Here is a 5099-nt window from a genome sequence, read left to right on the forward strand (position 1 = left end):
TGATAATATGAACAAATCTCCTGGCCTGGGGGGCGATGGCCCAGGTTGATCTCCACTAAGATCTACCACCAGTGTGTGCCACTGGAGATGACCACTGCGACGGCTCGATCCTAGGCAACCTTGTGCTTATTGACGCATGTCTCGTCGGAGTCGTCCTTGCCGCTCCATCCCCACCATGGAGGCATGGAGAAAGAACAAAGTAAACTTCCAACGACCATCACATGCTTCACAAGAGCATCGGTACACTGCACACAATCAGCATGAGCCATACGACCCCAAGGCAATCCTAGGCCCTGGCGTACACCAAGATTTACGTTGTACACGAGGGACCCGACCTCCTCTCTCACCCCTGCTACCCGGAGAAGGAGGGGAGGGGATACGAGACGGCGCTGGAGACTCTCAAGAAGAGGGAGAAGGAAGAGAGAGAAAGGGAGAGAGCAAATGAGAGCCCGAGCAATGCATGGATGGATGCATGTGGGTTTGAAGTTGTGTGTGTACGTGCACTAGCAATAGGAGTAGATTGCAGTTTCTTTCTCTTCTTCTTTTTTGTCATAAATATTTTATTACTGTGATCTTACAAACAAAGAACAGGTGAAGCTAGTGATTGATGATGAAGTCAATGAGTCTCAAGAACAACTCTGGGCACCGATAGGCAAAGTGTTGTACCATTAAATTCTGCATGTTAGAACAATTGCAAATGCCCTTCGCCTTCCTTGGGGCAACCCAAAAAGTCTGAATTTCAGATCGATGGGGGGTAGGGTTGGAAAAAAAGCTCGAAGCTCGTGAGCTAAACGAGTAACTTGTGACTCGGCTCGAATCGACTCGAACTCGAAGAATAACGAGTCGAGCCAAGCTTTAGTTTAAGATCGTTTATAGACCAAGTTAAACGAGCCAATCTCACGAGTACTCGTGTAACTCGTTAGGCTCGGTACAAAAGATCAGCCACTCCCAATACAAAAAAAATCAGCCACTCAGCACCCTATGTCCTAGGCGCACAACACAAGGCCTAGTTGTTGAAGGCCCAACCGCCTAGGAGACTCATGCATTACAAGGAAATTACTATTGTTAGTGATATATATGTTTAATATATACATAATCATTTTTAGAACATTTGAGGGTTTTATGTTCATATCTTTAACGAGCTTAACAAGCTAAACGAGGCAGCTCGCGAGTTATATGAGTCGAACCAATTTTGGATTTGAGCTCGTTATAATAACGAGTCGAGTCAAGCTAGCTCGTTAATGAAACGAGCTCTAGCGAGTCGAGCCGAGCTGGCTCGAATTCCAGCCCTAATGGGGGGCAATGTTTTTGTTGGCAAGTTTTGAGAACAAGAGTGATAGAGATTGAATCTGGGATGGCAGCATGTGGTTTGTGGGAAAGCACAATGTGGTTTTGGATATCTTCAATATTTGTTGAAATATGAGGTGGGCTTTAGGCACATCTAATAATTTCATAAAATCTCTAAGGGCCCATGTGGGTTTAATTGGCACTTGGTGGAGGTGGGAAGTTTAGTCCCACCCCGGAAGTTAGAGAGGAGTTGGATCTTTTTATAAGGGTTTCTCTTTCACATGCTATTGGAGCTTGAAAATAGAAGAGCCCTCGCACACTCCTCCTTTGCCACCCGCCTCGGCCCGCCGTGTCGGGAATGAGCCGAGTCAAGCTCACACCTATGCGCATATTTTTGTCAGTCAGTAAAGGAGAGTTTTCTGACACTCGGACATGGTGTCGAGCCCCGGCTGCGCCTATATGAGTGTAGCTGGGCCACGATCTTAGACGTCAGATCGTGTTCTATCACGGACTCGGACGTGGGTCGAGCCCACGTCTCTCCACGTGGCTGGACCTATATAAGTGTGAGGTGTCTCCTAACCCTAGCCACCACGAACAGACCACATCTGCCTCACGTGCACCGCACACCGTCGCTCCTTTGCTGCTGCTGCCACCGGTGACTCCATCCCGTGCGCCGCGTACACAGACGACGGGAGAGCAAGTCTCCAAAATCCCGCCTCTCCAGATCCTGTACGGGAGAGGGACGAATATGTTTTTGGGAAGCGACTGCTCGCCTTTGTTCGTCTGCTTCCACTACATCTGTGTCGCCTTCATCATCACCATGTCTCAGTCCGACGCCGACCGTCTCGCCTTCGAGAAGCTCGAGGCTGACAAGAAGGCCGCCGAAGACGCTGCTGCTGCTGCCACCGCCGCTGCGGCTTCTGCCTGGCCTACTGGAGGATATAACGCGTTTATCCTGCTCCGGTTTATTTCCGCATTAACAGTATTAGCATTATGTATAGATGTGCCTACTGTTTGCATAGTACGTGTTTGTCTAGATCAGAGTCAGTATGTCGTTAATTTTCTGTCAATGCCATGCTAGTGATTTGTTTATGGATTAAATTAGTCAAAAAATTGCCTACTTATTCAACAATATTCACTCGCGTCCGTCAGAGTTGAAGTTTGATCGGCTGAAAATTTGGGCGCGAGTGGTGAATCTGCCCTTTAATATGTTGTTCCCTCCGTGGCCTCATAAGATTGCATACATGGTTGGGGAAGTGGTGCACCTGGATGCAGGTGCGCATGGGTATTCATGGGGTTCATGTTTGAGGACTCATGGGTAGATTAACATGAAAGAGCCGCTTATGCAATGGGTGCAACTTGAATCAGCTAAAAAGCGTGAGGTGGAGTTCTTCAATATTTAGTATGAAAATCTCTCTGGTATATTTCTGTTTTTCGTGTGGTTTGTTGGGTCATACCCACTAGATGTGTCCAACCCCAGCGGGGAGAGATGAATACAACCGCGCGCCCACCATTTCGTGAATCAATTAGGTTCACTCCCACTAGTAAAAAAAGGGCCTATTGTCCCGGTTGGTAAGGGCCTTTAGTCCCGGTTGGTGAACCGGGACTAAACGGTCGGTACTAATGCCTCCCCCCTTTAGTCCCGGTTCAATCCAGAACCGGGACAGAAGGGCCTCCACGTGGCCTGTCCCCTGAGCCCAGGCAGGAGGGCCTTTGGTCCCGGTTGGTGGCACCAACCGGGACCAATAGGCATCCACGCGTCAGCGTTTATGTGGCTGTGGTTTTTGTTTTTTTTTTTGAAAGGGGAGGGGGGGTTTGGGGGGTTTTGGGGGGTTAATTTAGGTGTTTCATATATTGTGCTATAGCTAGCTAATTAATAGAGAGAAGTGTCCTCTTTTTTGTCCGTGCTTGGTCGACGCTATGTACCATACATACATACGTATAGAGAGGACTAGCTAGACACGCTAGCTAGCTAGTAAGCAAACAGAAGATCGTCATGAACATATATGCATACAGAGAGAAGTGATATCGACCACCTCTCCTTCTCCGAGAGATTGGTCGAACAAACAAGTTCTCGTATATCTATCCGACACTACCGGCTACATATATACAATAATTATCTTTTACAAATATATAATCTCCTAAAATACGGACGCGTGGTCCACATAGTATTCTCCGTCTTCAGCGATCACGTGGTCAAGAAAGAATGCCGCCAATTCCTCTTGAATTGCTCGCATGCGATCTGGTGCTAGGAGTTCATCCCGCATCCGAAACATCTAATTTTAAGAAAGGGGTCAATACATATATATATATATATGAATGAATGAAACTCAACACAAATGATGGTAATAAAATAAAATTATGAATATTGTTATTTACGCACTTCATATTGTTTGTCGGAGTAGCCCCGCTCACAGGTCGTGTGGCGGATGGACTCGCAAATGTAGTATCCACAGAAATCATTCCCTTGTTCCTGCCACAACCACTTTACAAGAAATAGAGGTCAATCAAACTGATAATTAGCAAGCATTCTAAATGGTATTGATGAAACTAGCGCTTGAATCACTAGGAGATTCCTGGAATATGCTACTATATAGTACTTACTTTCGGGTGCCTAAATTGCAGCTATAGGAACCCTCGACCCTGAAATCTTCGACCCTTGACCCCTTAACGACCCTCGACCCTCTACCCTAGTTCCCGACCCTCGACCCCTCGGCGATCCTCGACACCCTCGTTATATCGACAATGACGCAACATACATATACATGGGAAAATAATGTTATCGGGGAGGGGGTATCGGTACCCCCCCCCTCGTGTCAAAGTTTCTTCTTTCTCCTCTATTCTTTTCTTTCTTCTTCTCCTCTTCTTTTCTTCTTATCCCTCGAGAAAGGAAAATAAGGAAAAGGAAGAAAAGAGGAAGAAGGAAGAAGGAAGAAGAAGAAGAAAAAAAAAAGAGGAGAAGAAGAAAAGAATAGAGGAGAAGAAGAAAAAATAGAAAAAAATTCTATTTTTTTATTCTTCTCCTCTATTCTTGAAAAAATAGAAAAAAATTATATTTTTTCTTCTTCTCCTCTATTCTTTTCTTCTTCTCCTCTTCTTTTTCTTCTTTTTTCTTCTTCTTATTTATTTCTCCTCTTCTTCCTATCCCCTCTTCTTCTCCTTTCTTCCTCTTCTTTTTTCCTTTTTCCTCTCATTCTTTTTCTTCTTCTTGTATTGCTTGTTTTTTTAAATAATGTTCAAATAAAAATCTATGAACATAAAACATATATACACACAGAGAACATATATACATTTTTATAAGAATGCAAAAAACAAAAAAATTTAAAAAAAAGACATAAACAGATATACATACATACATTTTTCTTTCATATGAACATACATACATACATTTTTTTTGCATATGACCATACATACATTTTTCTTTGCATATGACCATTCATACATTTTCTTTGCATATGCTTTGCATATAAACATACATACATATGAACATACATACATACATATAAACATAACATACATACACAAAAAATTCTAAAAATCTGCCTAAAAAAATCTAAAAATCTGCCTAAAAAAATTATATGAAAAAAAGCATACATCATCCATCCATCCATATAATGAACATATACATCATCCATCCATCCATATAATCAACATATGCATATGAAAAAAAATTATATGCAAAAAATTATATGAAGAGGATCGAGGGGACAGGGAGGAAAGGGGGTCGCCGGAGCCGGACCGAACGGGGAGGAGGGGCGGCGTCGAGGCAGGAGCGGCAGTGGGGGCAGGCGCCGGCGACGACGTCGACAATG

At 44.1% G+C, this 5099-nt stretch overlaps 1 pseudogene; it reads right to left on the reverse strand.

Annotated features, from left to right (window-relative positions):
• The window catches only part of LOC119358374, a 34451-nt pseudogene that overhangs the window by 3606 nt on the left and 25746 nt on the right, over positions 1–5099 (reverse strand).

Source organism: Triticum dicoccoides, chromosome 2A, assembly GCF_002162155.2.
Source record: "Triticum dicoccoides isolate Atlit2015 ecotype Zavitan chromosome 2A, WEW_v2.0, whole genome shotgun sequence".
Classification (NCBI taxonomy): domain Eukaryota; kingdom Viridiplantae; phylum Streptophyta; class Magnoliopsida; order Poales; family Poaceae; genus Triticum; species Triticum dicoccoides.